The 17,291-nt window shown below is 33.2% G+C and overlaps 1 long non-coding RNA gene across 1 annotated transcript; it reads left to right on the plus strand.

The window, feature by feature from the left end:
- Nucleotides 1–243: 243 nt before the first annotated feature.
- LOC145634918 (uncharacterized) lies at nucleotides 244–2,514 on the plus strand. Its single transcript, XR_014113683.1, has 3 exons — nucleotides 244–626; nucleotides 887–987; nucleotides 2,240–2,514. It is a non-coding gene; the product is annotated as an uncharacterized LOC145634918 (long non-coding RNA).
- Nucleotides 2,515–17,291: the final 14,777 nt, after the last annotated feature.

A 17,291-nucleotide genomic window follows, 5' to 3' on the forward strand; every position in this document is an offset into this window, starting at 1 on the left:
AACACCCTACGAAGTCGCCCTTTTGGAGTCGCCTCAAATTAACAAGTGATGCGTAAAGTTTTAGAGTCACCTCTTACAAAGCATGTGACACATAAAGCTTGATAATAAACACCTAAAATAAAATTGAAAGGCATATGCAACACCTACTCTATAACAAGCGATACGTATACTATACACATCCCATCTTTCATCATATGTGACTCATAAAGTATTACTTTACAAGTCGCCTCTAGTTCTACATTATTATAGGCGACACCTTTGGTCCTTTGCCAAGTTAAGAAAGCAGCTTAAAACAAAAACCCTACAATCCTCATTCATTCATTCATTCATTCCCTTGTTTTTTTTGTTTCATCCTCGCCTCCCTCATTCATTCCCTTGGTGTTTTTGTTCCTTCCTCTCATCGCCTCTCACCGACAATGACTACCACCTCCTACTTGTCTCCATTGTCAGCCGCGGATTTATTTCTCTTCTTCAATCTCTCATTCCTCTTTCTCACCTCAAAAGGATCAAAAGAGGAGGATAGACAAAATCCCTTACAAATTTCGCGTTTTCTCTCACTAATTCATCATTTCATCTTCACTTTCTTTCTCCTTTTCAACTACGACGACGACTTTCTTCAATTTCTGGTGATTTTCCCCTTTTTTTGGTATTAATTTGTCAATTTCTAGGTTTATTTAGTTTTTTATTTTTTGTGAATTTTTTCGATTTTTTAGTTGAATTTGCTGATTGTATTGTGATTTTTTGTATTAGATGAGTTTTTGTTTGATTTTGATTTCTTGTGATCGGTTTTTTGATTTTTGAATTTTGGTTTCGTTAATGGTGTATGATATGATGAACAAAAATTTATGAATTTTTAATTAGTTTTGTGATTTTGGTGAAAATTTAGGTTACTTGAGTATGAGTTACAACCGTTAGTTGTGGCAGTTGAGGTAGATATGTCGTGGTTGATCTTGCAGCTGAATAATGGATTTGGTGGCTAAATGTAAGGTATACATTTTTCGCCGTCTTTGTGTATTTGACACTATATATTGTTTTATGTGATTGAAATTGATTGATTTTTATAAGATTGTAATATTTAATGGCAAAGTGATAGTAAGATTGTTGTTTTTTTTTATGCTTGTATAGCATTTCTTAGCAGTCTTTTATGGTTAGAAATGCCGAGAAATCCCGCATTATGTTGTTGATGATTGTCCATGACTGGTGCACTTAAGTATAAATGGGTTGGTGCATTGAAATGTATTTAATTTTTCATATTTGGTGGCATGAGGGGTTATGAGAGGTGGGGAGCATATCAAGTTGCTTAGTTTTGTAGTTTATTCATTATTAGCTTGTTTTTCTGTCGTATTCCTTTATTGTAATGTTGCCAGAATATATACAGGGAGCTAATGTAGAGAATGTGATTTGGCCTCTTGGTGAAGGGCTTATTGTTTGGGTATTATAGGGAGCTAATTTTCATTCCTAAAGGCAGGGCAACTGCACAAAATGTACAATTGTATTAAAATTTAGTTTAGGGAGTTTGAATTTATCATGTTTCACATGAGTTTTGAAGTTGCTTGAATAGTAGTATAGTAGTGTGCCATTGTCTTATAATTTTGGTCTTTTAGAAAGGGAACATTGTAGATTTCACATTGGAATAAAGCCTCTTTAATGGACGTTCTTTGGTATGCTTTTGTATGTGTGTGTGTGTCTGTTTGTTTTGACAATAACATTGGAATAATGCCTATTTTTTCTTGTAAAAATTTATTGCTCTTCTAGTTGGTTGTTGGGAAATTGGCTTCCAGAGAATTGAATGTGACACTACTATAGCATCTCCTATGAGTCCTTGAATTGAAATTGGTTGTTGGGAAATTGGTTTTCAGAGAATTGAAATGCAATAATTATAAGATAGGTGGAGGTTGTTGTTTAAGATTTCACTTGATCACTTGATGATCACTTGTAGTAATTATAACGTCTTTCCTTATCTGTGTGATACTTGTTTAATTTACAAGAAGGAAAGTATGAAGAATTTCTGAATTTTATGTTAAGCTTTGGAGGAAGAAGGATTTTATTGTTTTTATTGCTTCTATATGGACTTGGCTGCATAAGCAAATATTTACCTCAATGTATGACATTCTTGGGGTTTACGTAACCACATATTTAATAATAATATTGAAGATGAATTAATTTAGTTCATAATGAGTCATTAATTTTTCTATTGCTGAGAAGTGTAATTTTTTTTTTAAAGTTTATTTTATGATAGGACAAATGACAAGGTGAGCATGAAGCAAGTAGGAGACTTAAAGACTCAGATTCTCAATGAGATTGAAAGCTTTGATAGTTAAGTGATCAACAACTGTTTACAGGTGATTGTTCATATTTTTATGGCAGATTCCTAGAAGTTTTACCATTTAAGTTTTTGAAAGCCTATTAGCTCAAATGGTAGAGCAATGTGCTATTGCACATAGATGTAGGTTCAAGTCCTACATAGGTTGTAATTATATAGAGTAGCAAGTTAAGTGTGAATTTAATGAGGAAAAAAAAAGTATTTTGTGCATCGCCATTGAAGAATTACAATTTTCGTAAAGTTACTTTACGCGTCGCCTCTTTACAAGAAGGGGACTCATAAAAATACCTAATGTGCCTATAATGAAAAAGATACTCATAAATCTACCTAATGTGTCACCTGTAATGAAAAAGGTGACTTATAAAACTACCTAATGCATCACTTGTAATGAAAAAGGCAACTCATAAACCAACTTAACAAGTCACCTATAATTAAAAAGGTGATTCATAAACCAACCTAATGCGTCACATGTGATGAAAAAGGCAACTCACAAACCAACCTAACGCATTACGTTATAGGAGACACGTAAGGGGGTACCCTATTGTGTCGGTGCCTATAGTGTCGCCCTTGTAGCGATGCGTAAGATGGTTTAGAGGCGACTCGATAGGGATTTTTTGTAGTAGTGATTATATTAATCCTAAACCTGTTTATCTATGTTGGTTGAATATTATATTAATGCACAAATAATACTATTATTGGTGATCACTTGTATTAAAATCACATTAGCCTAAACCAAATTATTAATTATCTTATTAAGCGTGATTTCAAGTACAAATTCCCTTTAAAACAACATAAAAGGCGTGATCAAGCAATAATAATAATAATAATAATCATAATCATAATCATAATAATAATAATAATAATAATAATAATAATAATAATAATAATAATAATAATAATAATAATAATAATAATAATAATAATAATAATAATAATAATAATAATAATAATAATAATAATAATAATAATAATAATAATAATAATAATAATAATAATAATAATAATAATAATAATAATAATAATAATAATAATAATAATAATAATAATAATAATAATAATAATAATAATAATAATAATAATAATAATAATAATAATAATAATAATAATAATAATAATAATAATAATAATAATAATAATAATAATAATAATAATAATAATAATAATAATAATAATAATAATAATAATAATAATAATAATAATAATAATAATAATAATAATAATAATAATAATAATAATAATAATAATAATAATAATAATAATAATAATAATAATAATAATAATAATAATAATAATAATAATAATAATAATAATAATAATAATAATAATAATAATAATAATAATAATAATAATAATAATAATAATAATAATAATAATAATAATAATAATAATAATAATAATAATAATAATAATAATAATAATAATAATAATAATAATAATAATAATAATAATAATAATAATAATAATAATAATAATAATAATAATAATAATAATAATAATAATAATAATAATAATAATAATAATAATAATAATAATAATAATAATAATAATAATAATAATAATAATAATAATAATAATAATAATAATAATAATAATAATAATAATAATAATAATAATAATAATAATAATAATAATAATAATAATAATAATAATAATAATAATAATAATAATAATAATAATAATAATAATAATAATAATAATAATAATAATAATAATAATAATAATAATAATAATAATAATAATAATAATAATAATAATAATAATAATAATAATAATAATAATAATAATAATAATAATAATAATAATAATAATAATAATAATAATAATAATAATAATAATAATAATAATAATAATAATAATAATAATAATAATAATAATAATAATAATAATAATAATAATAATAATAATAATAATAATAATAATAATAATAATAATAATAATAATAATAATAATAATAATAATAATAATAATAATAATAATAATAATAATAATAATAATAATAATAATAATAATAATAATAATAATAATAATAATAATAATAATAATAATAATAATAATAATAATAATAATAATAATAATAATAATAATAATAATAATAATAATAATAATAATAATAATAATAATAATAATAATAATAATAATAATAATAATAATAATAATAATAATAATAATAATAATAATAATAATAATAATAATAATAATAATAATAATAATAATAATAATAATAATAATAATAATAATAATAATAATAATAATAATAATAATAATAATAATAATAATAATAATAATAATAATAATAATAATAATAATAATAATAATAATAATAATAATAATAATAATAATAATAATAATAATAATAATAATAATAATAATAATAATAATAATAATAATAATAATAATAATAATAATAATAATAATAATAATAATAATAATAATAATAATAATAATAATAATAATAATAATAATAATAATAATAATAATAATAATAATAATAATAATAATAATAATAATAATAATAATAATAATAATAATAATAATAATAATAATAATAATAATAATAATAATAATAATAATAATAATAATAATAATAATAATAATAATAATAATAATAATAATAATAATAATAATAATAATAATAATAATAATAATAATAATAATAATAATAATAATAATAATAATAATAATAATAATAATAATAATAATAATAATAATAATAATAATAATAATAATAATAATAATAATAATAACCATGATAAGGCATAATAAATCTTAATTATAATAGCAAAATCCTAGGCATGATACTAACAAGATTAATAACAAATTAGCATGTAACTAAACATTAAAGATCAAAGCTTTAAACCTAACATGGTACCTAACATGCTATTAGAAAGAATAAAGACACCCTAAACATGATTCTAGAAAGCAATAATAACATCCTAACATGATACTAGGAATATTAAACAATAATAAACATGCTTTCTACATTGAAAGGGAGTGATAAGATTACATACTTTGAAGCCTCGTACCTCTTTCTAATAACAAAATACACAAGTTAGTAAACTTCAATGAAAATATTAAAATCAAGAATTAAATTAAAGAATTGAAAGAAAGAGTCACTAGTAGAAAAAACGCATTAGGCAGCGGTTCAAACCCGGTCTAAGGCACCGGTTTGAACCGCTGCCTATTTGAGGGGTGCCAAAAACCTACTTTTTGGCACCGGTTCAAAACCGGTGCCATAGGGTTTAATAGGCACCGGTTAACTGGTGCCATAGGGTTTAATAGGCACCGGTTAACCGGTGCCATATGGTAGAATAGGCACCGGTTAACCGGTGCCTAATACTGCTCTCCCGCCATTTTTTTTTGGGTGGTGGATAGTTTAGGCACCGGTTCCTGCCTAACCGGTGCCTTTTGTATAATTTTTTTTTTTTTCGTTTTTTTTTATTTTCCATCGTGCAATAATATTTTTTAAAAAAAACCTGCAATAATAATAACCTGTAATTCCAGCAATTATATTAAATATAATAATTAATAATTTTATTATTATAATAACTAATAATAATATTATTAATTATTATATACAAAAATAATATTAGATACAAGAATTCAATTATATATATATATAGATATAAATATTCCCAAACGCAATACAAAAAAAAAAAAAAAAAAAAGTTGCTTACATATACAAATAATAGTAACTACACATATATAATGAATAATAAGTTATATATAGTTCAAAAGTTAACATAAATAATTTATAATTACAATGCATGCCATTTACATGTTGAAGGTGATGAAAGACGCCAACATGTCACGAACTTCATTAAGCTCCTTGATTGTCAACGGACCATCCTTTTGGACCTTGCAAAACTTGAAATACAAAAACATTATTTTAAAAATAATTAATTAGGCAAAAAATATGTATTTTATCAAATATTACCTATACGACTTCTATATAGCCCATTTACTACATTACTTATCAAATGAACTATTTCTTTCTCATAACATGTCAATATTGGATAGTTGTATGTGTGTAAGCCCTAAAATTGTATAGGAGAGCATTTTGTTAAGGTTTATGACGGTTTTTACCCAAAATGGCTCGAATATGGCCTATATGACCTTACTTTGCCCATTTCCTACATTTCTTATTAAATGAACTTTATTTATCTCATAACATGTCAATATTATCTAGTTATAGGTGTATAAGGAAAGAAATCACATCAAAAGAGAATATTAACACAAAATGGCCCTAATATGGCCCCATATGACTTTTATTCAGCCCATTTTCTACCTTTCTTGTGAAATAGCCTTTTTGTTTCTCATAACATGTCATTGTTGGATAATATTAGGTGTCTAAGGCTAGAAATCACATCAATATAGCATTTCAAGAAGTTTAACAACGCATTTTACTCAACATGGCCCAAATAGGGCTTATATGACTTCTATGTAGCCCATTTTCTACATTACTTATCAAATGAACTATTTCTTTCTCATAACATGTCAATGTTGGGTAGTTGTATGTGTGTAAGCCCTAAAATTGTATAGGAGAGCATTTTATTAAGGTTTATGACGCTTTTTACTCAAAATAGCCCGAATATGGCCTATATGACCTTACTTTGCCCATTTCCTACATTTCTTATTAAATGAACTTTATTTATCTCATAACATGTCAATATTATCTAGTTATATGTATATAAGGAAAGAAATCACATCAAAAGAGCATATTAACACAAAATGGCCCTAACATGGCCCATATGACTTCTATTCAGCCCATTTTCTACCTTTCTTGTGAAATAACTTTTTTGTTTCTCATAACATGCCATTGTTGGGTAATATTAGGTGTCTAAGGCATGAAATCACATCAATATAGCATTTCAAGAAGTTTTAGGACTTACCTCATCAAGCTGTTGAGTGTCCGTACAATGAGTCACAATGTCAAGCATGAATCTCATCACATACAAAGCAAAATCAAGTCCATTCTCTTGTTGTGCGCACTAGCATATGACAAACAAATCACATCAGTGAAACATGCAAAGGAAATGAGCAAATATTTACTACCATAGATTTTCAAGATAATCACAATATCATGTAAATTACCAACGGTGTCTTCCATGTTGGACCCTTTGGAGCACGACAATGTAGCTTCTTCATAACACTGTAGTATAAAAAAGTACATTCAAATTTGATTAGTCGTATGATTACTAAATTAGTTATTATTAGCAATAACCATCACTATAGGTTGCTATATATATTTAATTTTGCAATATAGACTTCACGAGCCACTTCTCCGATGATCGAGCTGAATCAAGGTGATAAATTGTGTTGGTGGAATTACAAATCACCATGAGGCTCCAATGCTCCCTACATAAGTTCACAATAGACAAGGTAATTAATATTTAAGAGTCAACATATAATGAGGCCAAATCGATTGAATTTGACATGGTTAGACTTACTCTCTATAACATGGGGCGAATATGAACTTGTCTCACGCACGCGCTGATTCCCTTATACTCTGTTCAACATAGTACAACACGTCATGGGGGTTGCCTATGATTTTAGTAGTGGATAACTGCTCGGGGCATAACCACCCAACTTTACAAGGAGAATCAGTGTCAGTTAAGTGCTCCTGTAGTGCTTTGCGTGCATGAACATTGAATAATTTATCAGATGTAGGATAATCACCATCAATTTGAATAACTTGAAAAAAGTATAGATTATGTGGGCATTGAAGTACCTCATGAAAGTTTGAATGAGGGAAATGTTAAGCTTTGCACCACGTAGAAATTCCTTCACATCTTCTTTGCTAATCCATGCAATTGCATCCTCATCATAGTGGAACATTGCCTTAGGACTGATGACAAGCACGGTTGTGAAGAAAGGTCATGTTAGTAGAGAGCGATTGAAAAACAATGTCTTCAACAAGTGGAGTAGGTGGCATGGGTGAACCTTTCGAAGAGTGCAACTTCGACGCTTGTTCACTCTTGGACTGATGTTCACTTAGCTTTTTCTTAGGTTGATCAATTCTTTTATGCTTCTCCACCCTCTTTCTCTTTGAAGTTTTGCTTCCATTGGAAATCTGAAATAGTTTGAGAAATAATAAGTTTCAACTCACAATCACTTATAATAGCCAAGTGAGTAGCCATTTCGGGTCAAAATGGCTTTTTTTGATGAATTGGACCCAAAAACTTAGAACTTGGCGATTTTTATGTAATTTCAAATGACAAACAATTATAAATATGTGATTATGAGTTGTTTTGAGATGCAAGGAGTTTATAAGTTGAGAAATTAAGAAAATAGTCATGTGAGTAGCCATTCCGGGTCAAAATGGCTTTTTTGATGAATTTGACCCAAAAACTTAGAATTTGGCGATTTTTATGTAATTTCAAATGACAAACACTTATAAATATGTGATTATGAGTTGTTTTGAGATGCAAGGAGTTTATAAGTTGAGAAATGAAGAAAATAGCCAAGTGAGTAGCCATTTCGGGTCAAAATGGCTTTTTTTGATGAATTTGACCCAAAAACTTAGAACTTGGCGATTTTTATGTAATTTCAAATGACAAACACTTATAAATATGTGATTATGAGTTGTTTTGAGATGCAAGGAGTTTATAAGTTGAGAAATGAAGAAAATAGCCAAGTGAGTAGCCATTTCGGGTCAAAATGGCTTTTTTTGATGAATTGGATCCAAAAACTTAGAACTAGGAGATTTTTCTGTAATTTCAAATGACAAACACTTATAAATATGTGATTATCAGTTTTTTTGAGATGCAAGTAGTTTATAAGTTGATAAATGAAGAAAATAGGCAAGTGAGTAGCCATTTCGGGTCAAAATGGCTTTTTTTGATGAATTGGACCCAAAAACTTAGAACTTGGCGATTTTTATGTAATTTCAAATGACAAACACTTATAAATATGTGATTATGAGTTGTTTTGAGATGCAAGGAGTTTATAAGTTGAGAAATGAAGAAAATAGCCAAGTGAGTAGCCATTTCGGCTCAAAATGGCTTTTTTTGATGAATTGGACTCAAAAACTTAGAACTTGGCGATTTTTATGTAATTTCAAATGACAAACACTTATAAATATGTAATTATGAGTTGTTTTGAGATGCAACGAGTTTATAAGTTGAGAAATGATGAAAATAGGCAAGTAAGTAGCCATTTCGACTCAAAATGGCTACTTTTTGATGAAATGATGAAAATTGCTTAAATTTTTTTTTTTTAAAATGCAGCGACAGCCGCACTGGGACACCTGAGGGAGCCGCCCCCGCTGCCGGAACAGCGAAGGCAGCCCGTGCCGAGGCCACAGCAGCCCCGACAGGTGGCTGCCAAGGCTGTAGCAGCCACGACAGGTGGCTGCCAGTCTGCTGCAGCCTTGGCGGCAGCCTGCCTGGGCTGCTGCTGCCTCGACAGGCGGCTGCCATGGATGTAGCAGCACAGGCAGCACCTGCCGAGGCTGCAGCAGCCATGGCAGCCGCCTGTCGAGGCTGCAGCAGCCCAGGCAGGCTGCTGCCGAGGCTGCAGCAGTCTGGCAGCCACCTGCCGTGGCTGCTACAGCCTTGGCAGACACCTGTCGGGGCTGCTGTGGCCTCGTTGGGGCTGCCTTCGCTGTTCCGGCAGCGGGGGCGGCTCCCTCGGGTGTCCCGGTGCGGCGGAAGTTGCTTATTTTTTAAAAAAAAAAAAATTGAACTAGGCGATTTTTATGTAATTTCAAATGACAAACACTTATAAATATGTGATTATGAGTTGTTTTGAGATGCAAGTAGTTTATAAGTTGAGAAATGAAGAAAATAGGCAAGTGAGTAGCCATTTCGGGTCAAAATGGCATTTTTTGATGAATTGGACCCAAAAACTTAGAACTAGGCGATTTTTATGTAATTTCAAATGACAAACACTTATAAATATGTGATTATGAGTTGTTTTGAGATGCAAGTAGTTTATAAGTTGAGAAATGAAGAAAATAGGCAAGTGAGTAGCCATTTCGGGTCAAAATGGCTTTTTTTGATGAATTGGACCCAAAAACTTAGAACTTGGCGATTTTTATGTAATTTCAAATGAAAAACACTTATAAATATGTGATTATGAGTTGTTTTGAGATGCAAGTAGTTTATAAGTTGAGAAAGGAAGAAAATAGGCAAGTGAGTAGCCATTTTGGGTCAAAATGGCTTTTTTTGATGAATTGGACCCAAAAACTTAGAACTTGGCGATTTTTATGTAATTTCAAATGACAAACACTTATAAATATGTGATTATGAGTTGTTTTGAGATGCAAGGAGTTTATAAGTTGAGAAATGAAGAAAATAGCCAAGTGAGTAGCCATTTCGGGTCAAAATGGCTTTTTTTGATGAATTGGACCCAAAAACTTAGAACTTGGCGATTTTTATGTAATTTCAAATGACAAACACTTATAAATATGTGATTATGAGTTGTTTTGAGATGCAAGGAGTTTATAAGTTGAGAAATGAAGAAAAAGGCAAGTGAGTAGCCATTTCGGCTCAAAGTGGCTTTAGTTTGATGAATTGGACCCAAAACCTTAGAACTTAGCGATTTTAATGTAATTTCAAATGACAAACACTTATAAATATGTTATGATGAGTTGTTTTGAGATGCAAGGAGTTTATAAGTTGAGAAATGAAGAAAATAGTCAAGTGAGTAGCTAATTTACCTCCTTATTAATCAACTTCACCCATGCACGTGGCCAATCAACGAAGCTACCTACAGCTTGCCAAAGCGCTGTTATCTCAACCTCCTCTATCGGTACGAGTAGTGGGATGTCTTCGAACCCCGCAACCACTGAATCGATCCCAACCGATTAATGATGTGGCCCCGCCGTAGCACCCGTCGTCGGTTGGGCACTACCATACGCCACCAAACTCAACACGGTACTGTTTGCATGCCCCGGAGCTAGAAGTGCACACCGGGTGTCTTCCTACACAAGTATATATATAAAAAGAAGATAGTTAAATAGGACTTTTACAACAGCATAGATATAACAAAATTCATTAAGGTAGAGGGTTACAAATCACTTGTAACTCTAGAAATTCATGCGGTGTTGGATTTTCAAGCTCCCTCGAGTCCGCATGTGTAGGAGTAGGAACCTGCAACAGTACATCAATCATTGCACCTAAAATCTCAATTAACTCGGTATTTTAAAACTTTTAATAACCCAATTGATTTTACCTGAGGTGGCACATCTTCACCACGTATCTCATCTCCTCCATGTCTATCACCTTCTCCTTGTCCTTTTGGTTCAGAACATGAGTCGACCGGGGTACGAGTGAGGAACGGCAAAGTCGGTAAGTTCATCAGCTTCGCCCAAGCATTCAATTCACAAACTAACTCGTTGCGTACTTGTTCCTTAATTGATGCCACCTTGGCATCCAACTCCCCCGGTGAGTTAATACTGGCTCGAGATCTACCCGATTTTGTGTATTCGGGACCCATCACCTTATTCCATCCAAGCAATGACCCTCCCGAACCTACTACTCGTCCTGGATGGTATGGCCTTCCCAAAGCCATGGTGAAAGGGTCATTCTCCACACTTGGTTCAAATTTGCCCTCCACCATCTCTTGAGTGTGCTCAAGCTATAGCATAAGGAAAAATGAGGTCAGTAAAACAGTTAATGGTTTGTACAGTGATTAGATGCAAAAGTGACTTAATTTCAACAATTCATAGGTAACTTACTAGCTTATCCGCCAGTTTTTTGGCTTCCGGACCCTTGATGAACCATTTTCCGGTTTTCTTATCAAACGAATGGAGAGAACAAAAGAAATCACCGGCACGACTCACCAATGTAGTGATCGTGGAACTAGAGGGTTCCTTCGATGCCACTAGAAGCGCTTTAGGGTATAAACCCGAAGCGGCCCACTCAGGTCTCTTTTCAGCAAAAGTCTTAGGACCCATACGATGGACGTATTCCTTCTTTTCTGCATTCGCTTGATTTTGCTCTCGAAGTTCCTACAAAACAAAAAATGTTAGTCTCATTAATACAAAAAGTGTCAAGCTATTATTCAATTGACATCAGATTTACACAAACTTACAATGGCTTTCTTTTGACTCTTCATTCTAACGAACTCTTCCCAATCATCTTTTGACACGGTCGGCCATATTTGCCACGGGAGACGGTTATCCTCTTTGGCATTCTTTTTCTTTGTTTGCACCTTCTTCTTCTTATGGATCCACCGATTAGTCAACTTGGTCTTAAAGCCTCTGAATCTTTCCCCTAATAAAGAGACAAACACCCTTTTCTTCTCGGGATCATTGGGAATAGAAAACTGCCTCTGCAAGCACAAATTAAAACCGATTATTAGTTTCTATTTAAAAACAATCATAAGGTTAAGGTATCTTAAATTGTCTAAATGTGCCAAAAACACACTTACCCTTGTATCATCCCAAAATGCTTGAATCAAACCCGGAGGTACTTGCCGCATTACAAGTGTAATGGGGATTTTCCGCGAACATAAGCCAACTTGATTAGCATATTGTCGACGCCATTTGGGCCCGGGTTGGCCTTTGTTGTCATACTCCAAGACCATGGGACTGTCCGGTTTCTTAAAGCTTCTCGTCGGACCCCTTGTTTTTCTTTCAGCCGGTGCCTTTTCCCCCCCTCCACCACCTATGTTGTTTTCATCTTGTCCTTGGCCTTGACTTTCAGGAGTCGGGTTCTCACCAACAATCTCACGTGCTGTATTTACAATGGCCGGTGCACGTTCAGCTGACATTTCAAAATCGTCAAGCCTACGCTCGAACTCATCTTAAGCCTGATCCTCTGGCTCACCCAAGTCATCCTCCTTATTCACATCATAAGGAGCATCACTATCATCGGAGTCATCATCCTCGTACTCGTCCTCATACTCATCATCGTCAATGTCCTCTACCAAACGAGGATCATGATCGTCCGCCATGAGATATAAGCACCTGTCAAAGCAATCATAAAACAATATTAGTGTATAGTAAAGTATATGCATGATAGTTATTATGGTTATGTAGAAGCTATTTTAGCCATTTTCACCTACTTATTATGGTCCTATAACCTTGTATATGCATGATAATGAGTACAAAATGCCAATTTCAATCTACATATGGAAAATAGGTTGTTAGAATGAATAAATGTTAGTTCATACACAAAACAAAGGAGTTGGGTTAAGTAGAAGCTATTTATGCCAGTTTCACCTACTTATGGTCCTATAACCTTGTATATGCATGATAATGAGTACACTTAGGCAATTTCAAACTACAAATATATCATTTTCGCCTACTTATGCTCCTATATACATGATAACTAAACTATATTTGCAATGAAACCATTACTAACTTTTAATCAAACTACCTCATTCTGAAATTCCTTCGTTGTGGTCTGATCGCATATAACCTGCTTCGTTGTCTATATCATTTAGTACTCCAGGTCTAGGAATAGTGAAAGGTGCTGAATCATCAAACGCATCATATTCTTCCTCATCCTCAACATCTCCAATGCCTAGGATTCTTCTTTTGCCAGCTAGCACTATAGACCATTTTGAATCCATTGGGTCAGTTACGTAGAACACTTGCTTAGCTTGAGATGCAAGGATAAATGGTTCCGCACTATCATTCAAGTGGCCAAGATCTACAAGAGTAAATTCCTCATGTTTAACGTTACGCCTGATATTATCAACCCACTTACACTTGAAAAGAGCAACCGTGTAGTCACAATAATCAAGCTCCCATATTTCTTGAATTCGACCATAGTATGACAACTCTGCATCGACAGGTGATTTATCCTTAGAACTTGCAAACTCCCTTGACGATGCCACAAGAGTTACACCACTGTTTTGGGTGGAGGAAGATTTCAAATCACGAGCCTCGGTCCAAAAAGTGTACCCATTGATGTCATATCCCTCAAATGAACAGACATCATCCCTAGGACCGTACGCAAGCCACCGTACTGTATCGGTCACATTAGTATCATTCAATCCACTCATTACTCGTTCACGAAACCAATCAACAAATTTCTTATTATGCAACTGCATAAGTGCCCTTTCACCTTTGGATGGAAATTCGGCACGCAAACAAGCCATGTGCTCGTCTAAATATGGGTGCACATCTGAAACATGGTGCAACACATAAAGGTGTGCTTATAAGAACTGATCTCGGTCTGGTGACATTCGTTTCGACCTAATTGTGCCATGACCATCAAGTCTACCTTCATGTCGAGAAGTAGAAAGACCAATAGGTTGAGCAAGGGCTATGTAGTCCGCCACAAAGTTACCTATTTCCTCACCCACTGTCCCTTGCATTATACTTCCTTCAGGTTGAGCTCGGTTCCGTACTTTATCTTGTAATGTACCCATGTGTCTTTCAAAAGGGTAGCACCACCTCATGAACATTGGACCGCACAACTTAATCTCACGCACCAAATGAAGAACCAGATGAACCATTATGTCAAAAAATGAGGGTGGGAAATACATCTCAAATTTGCACAAAGTCACAACCACATCAGCTTGCAAAGCATCTAGTGTACAAGGATCAAGAACTTTGCTACAAATTGTATTGAAAAACGAACAAAGGCTTGTAATCGTTTCCCTCACGTGTTTCGGTAGAATACCACGGATTGCAATCGGTAGGAATACTTGCATCATAATGTGACAATCATGGGATTTCATACTTGTCAGCTTCAATTCTCCATTTAAAGTTACAAATCTTTTCATGTTAGATGAGTACCCTGATGGAACCTTAATGCCATACAAACATGCACAAAACATACGCTTCTCTACCCTTGACAATGTATAGCAAGCCGGGGGTAAATAATTCTTTTCATCCTTCCCTTTACCCTTAACTTTCTTCTTTGACGCATCTTTGGCCTTTCCCTTTCCCTTGCTCTTCTCCTTCCCTTTTTTCGAAACACTTTCATCTTCTATTCTCGGCTCCTTTCCCTTTCTGACCTTTTCTTGAGGCCACAATTCTGGACGAATCCCCATCTCTTGCAAATCTAACCGTGCACCCTTTCCGTCCTTTGTTTTGCCTGGGATATTCATAAGCGTCCCCAAAAGAGCATCACACACATTCTTCTCTATATGCATCACATCAAGACAATGCCTAACGTCATGTTCTCTCCAGTACGGCAGCTTCCAAAAGATTGATTCTTTCTTAAACAGAGCAGCTGAGACCATAGTTTTTTCTGATTTTCCAAACACCGTTTGTATCCCTTTCACCCGAGCACTAATCTCAGCACCAGTCAATGGTCTAGGCGTAGTATCCTCTTCCACGGTTCCATCGAAAGCCTTTTTCTGCCTACGGTACGGGTGATCACGCCTAAGGAACCTTCGAGTCCGTAGATACACATCTTTGTGAGAATGAGTCAGGTATACGCTTGATGTGTCATCAATACATATGGGGCATGCTTTTTTCCCTTTGACCTTGTACCCACACAAGTTGCCATATGCAGGGAAGTCATTCATGGTCCACATAAGGGCTGCACGCAATGTGAACATCTCGTTCTGATGAGCATCGAAAACGGAAACCCCTTCGTCCCACATCTTTCTCAAGTCGTCAATAAGCGGCGCAAGGTAAACATCTATGTCGTTTCCAGGTTTCTTAGGACCAGTTATTAGCAATGAAAGCATTACATACTTACGTTTCATGCACAGCCAAGGAGGCAAATTATAAATCACTAAAAGTACTGGCCATGTGCTGTGTTGGGTACTAAGAGTGCCAAATGGATTCATCCCGTCCGTGCACAACCCAAGCCTTAAATTTCTGACTTCATTACCAAATTCCTCAAACTTCAAATCAATGTTCTTCCACTGTGGAGAGTCAGCTGGATGCTTCAGCATTCTGTTTTTCTTTCTTCCCTCTGCATGCCACCTCAAGTTTTTAGCGTCTTTTGGTATTGAGAACAGACGCTTAAACCTTGGAATAATGGGAAGATACCACAACACCTTAGCAGGAGGTCCCTCCGTGCCAGGATTGCAACTCATGCGCTTGTACCGCGACCGCTTGCATCGTGGACACTCCTGCAGTTTTTCATACTCATTTCGATACAAAATACAGTCATTAGGACATGCATGTATCTTCTTATACTCCAAACCAAAGGGACACATGAGCTTCTTTGCGTAATAATAAGACTTAGGAATTTCATTCCCATCAGGCAACATATCACTTAATGCGGTCAACAAAGAAGTAAAACTGATGTCCGTCCACCCATGCTTCGACTTAATGTTGAAAAGTGTTAGCACGGCCGATAGTTTGGAGTATTTTTTTCACCCGGGATACAAAGGCTTTTTGGAAGCCTCCGATAATAATTCAAACACTTCACCTTCAACACCTTGCAACATCTCATCCACTTGTTCATCCTCGACCTCATCCGCCTGATCTTCATCGGCTCCATCCTCACCATTATCAACAATATACTCATCATTCTCGTATTCCTCGTCCACATGAATCTCATTGCTTCTAACACACACATCATTCCGATCAAGATCCTCACTGTACTCTCCACTTTCTCCGTGCCAAATCCACACATGGTAAAATTGCCTAAACCCACGACATAATACATGATCTCTAATGATTTCAACACTATCGACCACATTCACACAATTACAATCAACACAAGGACAATAAAGGCCTTTGTATCCCAGTGTGCGTTGATAAGCTAAAGCCCTCTCGCAAAACTCTTGAACCCCATTCCAAAATTCCAATGTATCGCGTCTACCATACATCCAACCACGATCCTTCTCCATTTAGTAAATTGTCTCTAAACATATATATAGCACCATATAATTATAATGTGTAAGTGCTACATATTTTATGTAAATCAAATTCAAGTACAAAACGTGAATATACCATTCATATAGTGAAAAAATGCATGTTTCCAAAGGGTCCTTATCACTCCAACCTAACCCATCCTTGAATGTCTACTCTCACTAGTGAATGTATGTCAACTTTCCAATTTTAAGGAAAATCCGGTAGCATTTCCCCCTAATTCTCCAAGTACAC

The sequence above is a fragment of the Chenopodium album genome, chromosome 6, assembly GCF_948465745.1.
Source record: "Chenopodium album chromosome 6, dcCheAlbu1.1, whole genome shotgun sequence".
Lineage (NCBI taxonomy): Eukaryota > Viridiplantae > Streptophyta > Magnoliopsida > Caryophyllales > Amaranthaceae > Chenopodium > Chenopodium album.